The sequence below is a fragment of the Eubalaena glacialis genome, chromosome 4 (genome assembly GCF_028564815.1).
Source record: "Eubalaena glacialis isolate mEubGla1 chromosome 4, mEubGla1.1.hap2.+ XY, whole genome shotgun sequence".
Lineage (NCBI taxonomy): Eukaryota > Metazoa > Chordata > Mammalia > Artiodactyla > Balaenidae > Eubalaena > Eubalaena glacialis.
The window spans coordinates 19,458,850-19,472,817 of NC_083719.1; positions in this window are offsets into that span (position 1 = coordinate 19,458,850).

The window sequence follows — 13,968 nt, forward strand, 5'->3', positions numbered from 1 at the left end:
GGCTTTAAAATTTGTCCCAATATGTGTTTAATGTGAAAAGCTAAAATGGAATTTTAATATAAGATACCTCTATACTTTAATCCAGGAATAATTATCCCTTGATATTTTCAAGAACCAAACATAATTAACCCTAAAACACAGTTTCGGATTTGAAGAAAAGAATAATTTTTTAAAAGGTAGCATTAGAAACAGTAAATCAAAGCTAATGAAGCAACATTAGCACTTTTATGTTGCAGGTTCTAATTAGAAAATCTGTTAATGAAATTGGGGCATTTACTTAATTGCTGTGAACAATAATTTTCAAATTAAGCTTGGCAATTAAATAGCATGATTAAGCTCAGAGTAGTGATGTTAGGTAGGGGTATGTTAACTATTTTGCATGCTGTATTGTGGATGGCAGTTTAAACTCTTGAGCATCTGATGATTAACAAATGTAAATGGCATGCAGTACTTCTTGGTGTTGGAGATATATGCAAAGTTTCCTATTACTTTAAATACTTGCCTTGCCCACTAACTTGGAAGACTGGAACCCCAACCTCCAACCTGCCCCACTTAACTTAAATAGATTCTTTCCTTCCTATAAATGTCAAACTTCCTGAAATATGCTTCTACATTTATAGGCTCCATTTGCTCACTTTTCATTTAGCATCCTAAGTCTTGTTCTTAGTCTTCAGAACCATCACCAACAATACTAATTTTCGCAAAATGGGAGCTGCAAATTGATTCAATGCTAGTAGATTATTTGATCTTTAATAACAACCTTTGAGATAGCTATTACTGACATTTATCTTCTCCAGGTAACACTAAAGTTCAAGAAGATTTTTTTTAAATCCTCTCAAAGACACACTATTGATAAATGAAAGAGTGGGAATTTGAACATGATTCACTTAGCGCAAACCTAGTGCATCTCATGTAAAATAGAGCTTCTTCTCATCATGTCCGCTAATACAGTTTCCTCTAGTTGAAACATAAATGTTTTTCATAATCCACATTCTACTAGATTTCTCAGTGTCTAATACTGATGACCACTCACACTGTCAAGTTTGAAATTCCCTTGACTTTCAAATCACCAAATTTTCCTGTTTCTCTTCCATTTCTTCTATGTCTCAGTTCCATTTATTTTGTCAAGTTTTCTTTCTCATTCCAACTCTTGCAGGTTGACAATGCACCCTTCTCAAACTTTATATTTTCCTTAAATGAAAATCTCCAAAGTGTGTCATATGCAGGAATAGCTTGAGACAAGAGGAAGTTCCCAATTACAATCCATCCTCAGAGCAAACTTCAACAATGAGAAGTCACCTTAAAGTTGGATTACTCAGATTTCTAAATTGTGAACTAATGGCCTGAATTTAAATTCTCGGAGATAAACTCAGTGTTTTATTTTTTTTTATTATTGTTCTGATAGAACTATTCTGTGTTCAATATTAGAATTTGCCTGTAAGTTATTTCAGTATCAGATACTTGATTATTGCTATATATGTATAATGGAAGGATTACAACTGTTCACAACTCTAGTCAATAAAAAAATATTACAACCTTCAAAAAATTTAATAAAGATGAAATAAAGATTTATTAGATGAAATCAACTAAACAGGCAAATTTAACTTATTCTTTCCCTAACCACCACTCACAGCCAATTAATCACATCAAAATTATCATTATTTATTGATAACTTTCCATTGTCACTATTCTTTCTGCTGCCATCTTAGTTAGGGAGCCCATAACCTCTTGCTAAGTCTAGTGCCTTACCTACCAACCAGTTCATCCTCACCTATTTCCTGCCATTCTCTTATAAAACTTCTACTCTTGACACATTGATTAACCTGCTGGTTTTGAATGGGGCACACTCATCTTTCTTACCCATCCTATGACTTACTCATATGATTTCCAGAGATGACCTTTCATTCTTTTCAGCCTAACTTCTAAATGTCCTTCACAACCCAATACACAACCCAATATCTTTTTGTGTGAGCTTTGATAATAGTGTGTGCCTGACAGATTTTGAAAGATTTAAGTAAATTTTGTTAAATAAAAGTTTCTTTAAATAAATTATACAGTCTATTTTTAACGAGAAAAGTCTATAAAACATCTAAATATATGTAATGTATTTTTAAGTTAATTTATAAAAATCAATGTTTCTAATGTATTATTTTTTTATCTGAATACCAATATTTAAACTTTGTGGCCAGATTTCTGAATATTGAAGTAAGAAAGAGTGACTGTGTACTGTGGTATTAGATATCTGCTACTCTCTCAAGAATTGTGTCTAAGTTAAAATTAAGTGAAGTTGAATGTCACACCATCAGTTAAAAATCTGAAGCAAGTAAATATAATTTCATGACTTTATTTTTACTTAAGGTTATGTTTACTGTATGTTGATTATTCTTTTCTAGTGCATCAAATATAGATTTATTTTATGTACTTTTTATGGTTTCATGAAATTAACCATGCTTTTATAATATTGTTACATTTTTAATGAAAATTTATGCAGTATTTTTAGAATTAGAAAAACCTTGCATGGCATAGAGGAATTCTTAATGTAATTAAATATATACAATGAGTTTATATGTAAAACAAAAAGAACTTAAGAGATGATTGATCTAACTATGCTTAAAATACTCTGTTTATATATACTCTTTGTAATTAGATAATTATAATATCATAGATCAGGAATCAGAAATTACAGCCTATGGACCAAATCTGGGCCACCTCTTGTTTTTATAAATAGTGCTTTTTGAAACACAGCCTTGCTCATTTGCATATGTGTCATCTATGGCAATTTTCGCACTATAATGACATTGTTGAGTAGTTGTAATAGAGACTATAAGGCCAGTACAACATAAATATTTACTATCTAGCCTTTTTATAAAAAAAATGTTTGTTGGCCCATGAGTTAGAAGAGTACAAAGAATGTAAGCTGGCAAGCTGTCAAAACCATTGATTTACCTTTAAATATGTATTTATGTGCCAAAGTGTGTTGTCACTTAAGGAAATAATTGGAGAATACTCATACTTTGATGACCTCCAAACTCTTGTTCTTTCTTAACCCTTTTCCCAGCTATGAGTTTCCTTCCATTAATTACTTTAATATCCTATTGTAGCATTTATCAAATTATTACCTCTCAGCTCCAAATTTACCCTTTGTTCCCTTCCCTGAAAAATAGAGCTGGGCCCTTTAAACATTTGTACTTTGTTGGCTGACACAATTTTAATCCTTTTCAGTAAGGGTGCTCACAAAAACTGTGAAGGAAAAATAGGTATTTAACTTCCAGGGTCCTTCTCTCGGTAGGTGCAGTTTCTAGGTCATTCAGCTCCTTCAATAAATGACTTTTTCAGCACCTGGCTCCTGCAGTGCTGGGCAACCATCAGCTTAGCTTAGCAAAACTTCAGGCAGCTAAGAGTTTCTAGGTTTGGCACCTCCTTGTGGACCCCTTGCCCCAGAACCACAGAGGGCCATTTCTAGCAAGCTCTGCCAGGACACTGCCTCAGTTTTCTCTGGCAGTCAGTGAGCCAAAGCCATGCCGTTTCCATTGAGATCTGGTTTCTCAGGTCTGGGGGTTGTGTGTGAGGGACTCCTCCATGAGTGCTCTACCTCAACCTGGGAGTAATGACTTGATGACTGTGCCTCACCATTCTTATTCCTATACTCTTCAGTGTTCTCTCTCTGCTTATTAGCAAATCACCTGTAAACTTCAATCTTCAGAGGATTAGGTATAGATAATATTTATATTAAACTTTCCCTGTTCAAAATTCAGTGTGGTTTCTCTCTTCTAGTAGGACGAAGAACGATGTAAACACAGACACATAAAACTTCACACATTCAAAATTAAACTCATAATCCAACACCAAGAAAGTTGGAGTTTCTCCCCTACTTCCTCTATTGCTAGTCATCCAAGAAAGAAGCTTTAAGTAGAATTTAATTTCAGTTGCTCCCTCTCAGTTAAGCCATATTCACATATAATACATAGAGTTGTGTTCACAAATACACACACACAACACACACACACACACATACATACTCATCCACTCAATCTTCAGGTTTTGTCAATTTCAGGACAATTCTCAAATCTATGTGACAGAAATTTCAGGACATTTCTTTCAGCGACCACTGCCTTTTTATTTTTTCTAATTTCAATCACTTATGCCAATATCTTGCCTCTTCGTTCTGTGGTCAAACCATTTTAACAAAATCTATCCTGTTGGCATTCAAGTTCTCTACCCTCTCCATGACTACAACTCAACTTCTGAGCGCTGCCTGAGAAAAATTACACCATTAGGTAGTTTGGTGCAAAAATAAATTATTGATCATGCAACTAAACTGGGCCCTTAACAATGCAATTCCAGTTTCATATTCACCACCAAGGATTTTGAAAAATGCTCTCCACACCTCTCAGATCTCCAACACATTCTTCTCTGCTCTTATCTCCCACCACACATATAAAATATAAGCTATTTGGGGAGCGTATCAATGTATCATGATCCTCATGAAATTATCAGCTCCATATAATTTTTTCTGATATGTCCCCATCCTGTTTTTTCATTTTATTAATATTGTAGATGAAGTATCTCAATGTTAGATTCTTATATAAGACCAATTTCTGTTTTATAGTAATATTTATTTCCTTTTCTTACCACTTCAATGACTCCCTCTGTACCCATCCCTTCCCATCAGCATTCATATATTTTCAAGTCTACAACATCATAAAAAATAATGACAACTATGAACACAATAGTAATCTTCCTCATCTCTTTCATTTCATTCAACATTCTTTTCCTCCTAAATTATCACTAACATCGAATTTGTTGATCACCCCCAGAAATCTGGGATGCCTTTTTCTCTCACACCTGAATGATTGCAGAGATTCTTTAATATAAACTTTTCTTGACTCTAATTCTCCTCATCCCCACACCAACATAAAAGTCCATCTTCCATCAAATTTTACCTGAACTTTTGTGATAGTTTCTTCTATTCACTCTTAGTTAACAGATTCATTTTTGAATCTTCATTTAAATTGTCTTAATGAAATGCTAATTGGATCATGTCAGTTTCAGTTTAATAGCCTTATATTGTTTCATGATGTTTACAGGAAAAAAAGACTAGAATCCTTAAAAATTTCTACCAGAAGCGCTAAAATATCTAACTCTTCAGTATGTCTCTTAAAACTAACCCCTTCTCTCTCCCTCTCTGCTGTACTTCACTGCATTGAATTCCATTTCTCCATATTCCAGTGTTTCTGAATCTTTGATGTTCCCCCCACACCCATAGAGTTGCAAACATGTTTCATTGGATCCATGTCTATAACTACATTTACTTTAATTTATTTTTTCAAAAATTAGATAATTAATTAATTAATCATATAATACTGTATATATTTTCACACTAAAATATAATAGCATGGAATCTGAGTGAATATTAAGTAAACTTATATAAAGGTTTGTTGACTTCTGATGAACTCGCCAGTGACTCAGCCAAGGACTCATTTGACTGTTTTATTATGTGTCACTTTTTGCCATATTAGCTTGTTTAATTGCTTTCTTTTTTAATGTGTTTAATATATTTCCATATTTAACTCTTGGTTGAAGGTAGAAAACATAAGCAATAATGATGCTGAATTACAAAGGTTTATAATAATTCTTCAAATAGAATAGATAACATTTATTATAAACTGCATTCATATTATTAAAATCATGTACATCATCACATCAAGATGTCTCAACTTTTAAAATCAGTGACAAGGCTAAAAAAAATAAGAGTTATTATCTTTATATTTTTTAAAACATTACTTAGGAGTAAAATTATGCACCCATGTGGTGTTAATGTGCTATTTGTGCTTCTAACACTCTCTCTATTATCTCATTATTTACAAAAAAATATAAACTTTATTAAGATGAAACATTTATTTTAGCCAAATAAGGCAAGAAATCCAAACAACAGCTTATGAAGGCATTTTATCTATATTAGATACCATACAATATAATTATATTTCAATTTACATCTTATTATATACCCAGTCCTACCCCCCAAAAATAATCCATACATATATATTGATTATTACTATATTATTCTTATATTTTTCTGAGATAATTATTTAAAGTAAACAATATGCTTTTTTGTTGTTGAATGGCTCAAAGGCTCAGCATTACCTACCTAAAATATGTATAAATACATTGTGTTCATATTGCTGTTAAAGATTTTATTAAAACCCATTCACAATACAAACTTTAATTAAAAAATTTTCCCTATAATTTATAATGTACCACATAAAAATGACAAGAATTCTTAAATTCGTAAGAGTATTTATATGATTACATTGTACTAGTAAAGAAATCCTCCAGCCAAAACTTAAAAATACTGAATTACTCCAAAAGACCATGTTCCTCTATGCCTTAGGGCTTCCAATGATTATGTTTTCTCTACCTTGAAAACTCTGCTCCACTCTGCTTTCAGGCTTCACCCACATGACTTCTACTTATTCAGCCTAAGTACAAATATTTCCTTCAAGCCTTCCCTGGTTCCCCAGTCTCAGTTAGGTCAGTGTATATTTGCCCTTACAGTACCTAAAACTGTCTTAAAAATACACAAGGAATTCTTTGTTACCTATCTGATTTTCTGGAAGCATAGAGGCACCAAGAGGTCAAAGAACTTGTCTGCTTTTTTCTGTGTTTACCCATCACCTAGCAGATTTTTTTCATGTGAATGAATAAATGGCCTCCTAATTTGTCTACCTGCTTTCCAATTTGTCCCCCTCAAATTCTTTCTCTAGTCACTAAAGTCATCTACCAAAAATGCTAATTGTTCAGCCAATGGCTCCATCTCACCTAGAGCAGAAGTTGTCTCTCTGTCTGTTTTAAAATCACTGGGGATATTATTACAGGAGCAGATTCTTAGCTCAAACTCCCAAAGGTTCTGATACTATGAGCATATTAGCACCTAGGTGGTTTTCTAACCAATCTTTGAGAAACACTGAACTGCAGAATAAAATTTAAGTTCCTTTGAATGATACAAATTAATTTTTCAAAGTCAGAATTAATACTCAAAACAAGATATGGCCAAGTATAGTAATAAAGTAGTTAGCAAAGTTTATTATGATGCTGAATATTATATGCAAAAATACTTTCCAATTTTAGATATGTTTAAGAAACTGCATTAAATCACATTACTTGCATAAATATTAGGCTAATTATACCATTATGTTTATGTAATTACTGATTTTATTTTGAGCTCTACTGTACTTTTCAACTAATTGTAACAAATTTTGGAATATGTTAAAATGTCTCCTGAATATCTTTTCTTTGGAAAAGCAGCAAGGTGTTTCATATGAACATAGTATTTTAGAATCATTAAAATTTGAGTGTAAAACCAAGTTCCCAGTATTTATTATCTGAGAGTGCTTGGTCAACTCACATATTCTGAGCCTGTTTCTGCATTTGTAAAATGAACATAAAAGATAGTAGGCATACTGAATATTAATTACCATGCATGGAGGGATCACCCTGTGTCCAACCCAGTGCTGAGAGATTTACGTGTTGCAGAGTTGGCCATAAGTGCATGTGATCTTCTTGTTGTTCTAGCTTGGAGGCCAAGATCATGGGCTAGCAAGTCAGAAGTCCTGGGGATTAAAATCCTGCAGGTTCTGGTCTTAACACCTCTTAGCTGTGAACTTGGGCATTTTAATTTACTCTCTATATCTTGGTGTGCTCATCTTCAAGATGGGGATAAGAATAATAACACCTCCTAGGGATGTGGTGAGGATTAAAGAAGTAATATATGTAAAAATATGTAAGCCAGCACCTGCTTAATAAAGAGTAAATGTTAGCAACTTTTATGATTACAAAATATATACTATGTGCAAACTTATGTTCTCTTAAGGAAAGTTAGTACATTTTTATTTGAAAGAAGGAAATAATATGTTAAGGAGGTAAATAAATATTGGAGACAATTCTCTATAAGTCTTACCTTCCAACATGTCTCACAAGCAAGGGCACAGGCTGCCTTTATTCTGTGCTGTTTTTCCAGGATTTTGTTTAATGAATAGCCTTGCAAGATAGAGATGGTATCTCCTTCCAGGGCAAAAAAAATAGGTTTATTTACTGTGAGGTATTAAAAAGGGTAGCAATTCTCTCCAGGAAAGAGGTTAGCTAGGCTCATAGACCATTATTAAAAAAATTGGTTTTTTTTTTTTTTATGTTTGGGCTTTCTTTCCTGTAATCTTGGGGGATTCGCACAAATGCTAATTCTCTACCACTGCTGTTTGTATGTGTAATAAACTGTCCTTTGTCTCTGCCTCAGAATCCCATGCCCTCTGCCAGCATCCATGAAACTGTAACAGGCTAACTTGTTAGCTTTCAAGTAGATAAAGTCTCAGATCCTTCACAGTTCTTGACGGTTTCAATAAAATAGTCAATAGAAAAATGGGATCTTGGAATAGGAAGGATGAGGAACTTGGGGCCAATTATTAGGATTTGGAGAAAGTCTATAGGAACATGTAGTAAATATGTCAACCAAATTGTGTAGTCAACTACTGCACAGAAAATGGTCCTTCACTCTTGCTTCTTAATGAGGAATAATTGAGTAGGTGCTTTACAGCCACAGTCAAGATGTGGGCTCAAAGACAGCTGTTGTAATGGGCTCTGGTTATTGCTAATGCTCCTTTGGATGAATCTGGCCAATTTGGTCAGCCTCAAGTCCATACCTCTATAAAAACTATTACTAAGGTCCTTTTAGTCAACAGTCACAGGGACATGCACCTATGCTGAGTATTGGTAAAGGGAAATTCGTGACTTTTGTGGGCACAAACCAGGCAATTTATTACAACTCTGGCAGTTTTTTTTTGGAAGATGAGGGGATGGGGCATTTGATACTTGTTAAGGATGAATCACAACATCTGAGTTGTCTTAAAGATCAGCCCCTCCAGCAATCTATCATGCCAGCTTTAGACCTATTCAAATATGACTATAAAAAGTCTTGTTTTTTTTCTGTTGGCCCTGGTTGCTATAAGAGAGATTTAGCCCTCTAAGGGAGATTTCCTTGAGACAGAAAAACTCCTGTGGGAAATCACAGAGGAATTGTTTTGTGTTCAGGCTCTTACAGCCCCAGTGAGCTACTGGAGAATGACAAACTGACCCAAAGAAATCTAGTTAATTTCTTAGGGCCAATCCTACAGCTTTGGAAAAATCTCCTAGCCCTTATATTGAAACAAGGCAAAAATTTAAGAGAGTTATGAAAATAGGGCAGCAGATGTCCTGAATTAAGCTGGACCTAAAAAAATCACCGCTGTGTAAGCCACTTTTAACACTATTAAATAACACTTTTTTTTTTTCTCTTTTTCACAGGGTCACCACGTGCATCTCTGGGACTATACTCCTTGTGTGGTACGCAGGTACTAACTTGCTTCCCTTCCCAATACACAGCGATGGGAACCTCAAGGGTGTTCATTAAAGACCTACAAGTATTTAAGCAAACTCTGCCAGTAGATAATGTAGCCCTCAAAAAATATATATAAATTCATCCAAAATCAGGCTATTTTGCTGACTAAGGGGAGCTTCCAGAGGGATAACTGATTCATTATTCATGTGCATGCTGTGGGCAGTTTTCTCAAAGAGGGAGACATCCAATTATAAAAGACTGTATGAAATGTGTTCTTGACTTTGGCTCAAGTGATCAGATATACCACCTTGGCCCTGGAAAGTGTTCAGGTCATCTTCAACTCACTACCAGTGTTTTTATAGATGAAAGAATTGTCTTAGATTTTCCCTTTGCTGAGCAAGATACAATCACTAACCCATCCTGCTTTACCTGGATTAACACCTCAGACCAAGTGGAAAGGTCAATAGAAAAACTTGAGGAACTCACCTGGTTTCTTAAGGTAGATCCCGATGGTTTGTAAAATTTTGTTTGATTGGATTTAGGACCTTAGAGAACATGTTTGCGGTCAATACTCCAGATTGGCATCAGGCTGCTCTTGGCAGTATTATTGGTAGTAAATTTCATTTAAAAACTAATGAGACATATTGAATGAATTTTGTCCCAGCCTCTGTCAGTAGGATTAATCAGACAGTCCAAAGTAATCATGGAAAAATTTACTGTAAACCAAGATGGTATAGAAACAAGAGGTCAATATTGTGGGGCAACAATTCTCCATGGAGTTTCTCATGTGTCCACATGCCTTGCTACAAAACCTTGACTGATTGTGTTCAGGACTATCTTTTCAAGGATGGCTGTCGAGTAAACTTGGAAAATAGAGATAGTATCTCCCCATAGTTAGAAGGTGGGTTTGCTTACTGTCTAATATAACAAGATATTATCTCCCTTTGGGGCAAACATCAGGCAAGTTTATGCCCAGTATAAGAAATCTGGTCCCTAAACTAGACTTTCTTCTCCTATAACACAAGCAAATGCATGTGTAGATATCACGTGGTCCTGTTTGTGTCACCCTGTAGGAACTGAGGCTCAGAAAACCAGTGCAAATGCTGATGCTCTGGCTACTGTTATTTCTGTGAGTAGATGGTCCTTTGTCTCTGATTCAGGAGTCTTGTGTCTTCTTCTAGTTCCCATGAAACTGTGGAAGTCTAACTAATTAGCGTGCCAGTAGGATAAAATCTCATACCTTTCACAGTTCTTGACATCAAATATAATGTCAAAAAGGTATGAGCTGAACCTCTTTTCTTTCATTGCATAGTATAGCATAGTGGTTATCTACATGGAATTTAAATATAGACTGCCCAGTTTCATTGAGTCTAACTTTGTGATATGGGGCAAGATATACCTCTTTTCTTTGCCTTAGGTTTTATACTAGGCAGGGATCTAAGACAGTCCCCCAGATTTCTGCCCTTGGCATGTGCATCTTGTTTAATCCCCTTCCCTTGAGTGCGGGAGAGACTTGTGAATATAATGGGATTTTGTTCCCATGATTAAGTCACTAATCAGTTGTCTTTAAGTTATCAAAAAAGGGGATCATCCTGGGGGACTCGACTGAATCAGATGAGCCATTTCAAAGGTGGCCAAGAGGTCAGAAAAAGGAAGTCAGATTGATCTGGAGCAGCAGTAGGCATTTTCTTTTTGGTCTGGTAGAGGAGAAGCAGTCACGTTACAGACGGTCTATGAGGAGGACCAGCCTCTAAGACCTGAGAGCTTCAGCTCTATAGCCACAAGGAACAGAATTCTGTCAACACCTGAATGAGCTTAGAAGAGAACCCTGAGCCTCAGATGAGAACCACAGCGGGGCAGCACCTTGATTTTAGCCAAGCGGGTCTCTAAGCAGTGGATCCAGCCAAGCCATGACCCTCAGACTTCTGGCCCTTGGATACAGGGAGGTAATAAATTTGTGTTATTTTAAGCTGCTAAGTTTGTGATAATTTGTTACACAGCCTAGAAAGAAAGTGCTGTTTTCTTGTATCCTGAAAATGTGGTTAAAAACAGTATTTGCCTCAGAGGTTCCCTGGGAGGATTAATGGAGTAAATATATGTTAAAATGATTTCAAAAGTGCCTGCACATAGTAAGAGCTAAATGAAGGCTGGGTCTTACTATTATATGTGATTGTTATAAGCTTGCTAACATTTGCTTTTATATCCTAATAATTCTAATTGGGGGCACCAGGATGGAGCAGTTTTTCACTTACATAAGAAAATTATCTTAACTTTCCTAAATCATTTATAATACACTGTGAAGAAATTTGGCTACAAGTAAAATGTTAAGTGGAAAAACTATTTTTGCTTCTTACAAGCTTCCTGGAACTCTCCAAAGCAGGCAATGCTTAACATGGGCCAATGCAAACTGTGAAGTAGGCAAAGCTGCTCCTTTAGTTTCCAGACCTCTGCATTCCCTTCACCACCTTTTAAAGCTTTTTTAGTATTCATATATACATATATGTGTGTGTATATATATATATATATTATACCCACACAATTGCATAATTTTAAATTCATGAATAAATGTGACAAAAATATGGATGCTTTCATTTCAGTCTAAATTAACTCTCTTAGTCTTGGGTTTTATCTTTTCCTTCCTTCCGCTTCACCACCTCCCCAATGTGACCTCACCTTCTCAACCTCACATGTTCACCTGCAACCACGAAAAGACTAATACGTATCATCTCGCTCTCTCTCTCTTTCTCTCTCTCTCTCTCACACACACACACACGTGCACACACACACACACACACACACACACCGGTTGTCCTGTCATGGTTTTAGAAATGTATTCAAACTATGCATATGACACATATTATTAAAAATAAAATTTTATGAATATGTATGTATGAATGAATATGTATTTATGCACATACATAAATGTATATGTATCTCATATATTTTGCTTTTCTCACTGAAAAATATCTCTTCCAAATACCTTCATGCCACCTTCATGTCTCCCCTTTATTCTCCATTTTTAATGTCCACTTTCTTCCTCCAAAAAATAGACCCTATCCTTCTTGCAAGTGATCTCTTAGTGGGGAGATGGGTGGAGTTGCATCACAGGAAGAGGAAGGAGGTGGGGAGGTGGAAGAGGATAAGGTGGAGCTCTGTGGGCCACACATACATCATGCTGAGGACATGTGACTGTTAGGCAAGTGACTGTCTTCAGAAGAGAATCAGGGTGCTTTCAGTCCCAAAGCCCATGGTGCTCTGTAAGTCTTCTTTAGACAGATGTTGTCAAAGTGATGAAGTGTATGGTCTCAAGGCCATGTTGCAGCTCTGAATCTCTTGACCTGGCCAGCCAGTGACTCTGATTTCAGGGGTGACCTAGAATGACAGCGTCAAAGGAAAATACTTCCCAGTGATCATGACTTTAAGTGACACAACTAATTGTCTGCTTATTAAGAGAGATAGCCTGATGGGTGGTCCTATACCGGTCCATTAGCAATAGCTAAAAGGTGGCCAATTGGTCAGGGATTTCAAAGAACATCTTTGGAAAATTGATGGCCAGGAGGTCTGGAGGAGAGGTTAAATTTGTCCTGTAGATGATAGTGAGCATTTTTCCTCATCTAACCTGGTGCTGGCTCAAAGGGCCTTTGTACCCAAAGTGGCTTAGTTGGCAGGGATGGAGAAAATATAACAGCCCAAATTGTTCTCTTACAGAAATTGATCTGACTATAGCCAAGTGCTGGTTGATCAACCTACCAACAACAGAAATCAAACCTAAGCTGCAGATACGGATCTAGTAGATACCAGCTGGGGTAAGAGTCTGCAAACTTTTTCTGTAACTAATCAGATAGTAAATATCTTAGGTTTTGTGGGCCATAATGTCTCTGTTGTAGCTGTTGAACTCTGCCTGCCATTACAACCGGAAGGCAGACTTAGGCTGTGAGTAAACAAAAGAGTGTAGCTATAATTTAACAAAACTTTATTTACAAAAACTGTCAGGACTTGACCCAAGTTTACCAAAGCCTAGCCTAAGGGAGTCATTCAGCAACCTGTTGCCAAGATGATTACATCGTCCCCTCCCACCGTGAAGGAGACAGTGCTTTCTCCTTAGAAGAGCAAAGCACTAAGTCTGATATAAACCTTCCTCTCCTCCATGCAGTGCTTCGGCTAACCCTGCCTTTTGTGAATTTATGCCACCATTTATGGCACCACCATGGTATTTCACTCAAAGTCACTTTTGACAATTATCACTTAGAGGGAAGGCTGTGAAATAAAGGCTTCATGGCCGCAGAATTCACTGCTAATATATGCCCCATCACCTAGAAACAGCTGCCTTGATGGAATTGAAAATGCAATTGTAGCACTCAATGACCACAGATCCTTAGAGAACTGAAAAACCAACATTATTTCTCCATCACAGTCTGGAAGGTCAGCTGTGGATCTGAAGATTTTATTGGACTTATTTGGGCTCAGCTGGGCCCCTGTGTAGGACTGCTCCCCATACATCTCATATAAAGCCTCGGGATAAAGGAACAGGAGTAACTCTGTGCATGATCTTCTCATGATAGGAGTGTACGAAACTGAGAGGGGACACTAAATGTCTCTTA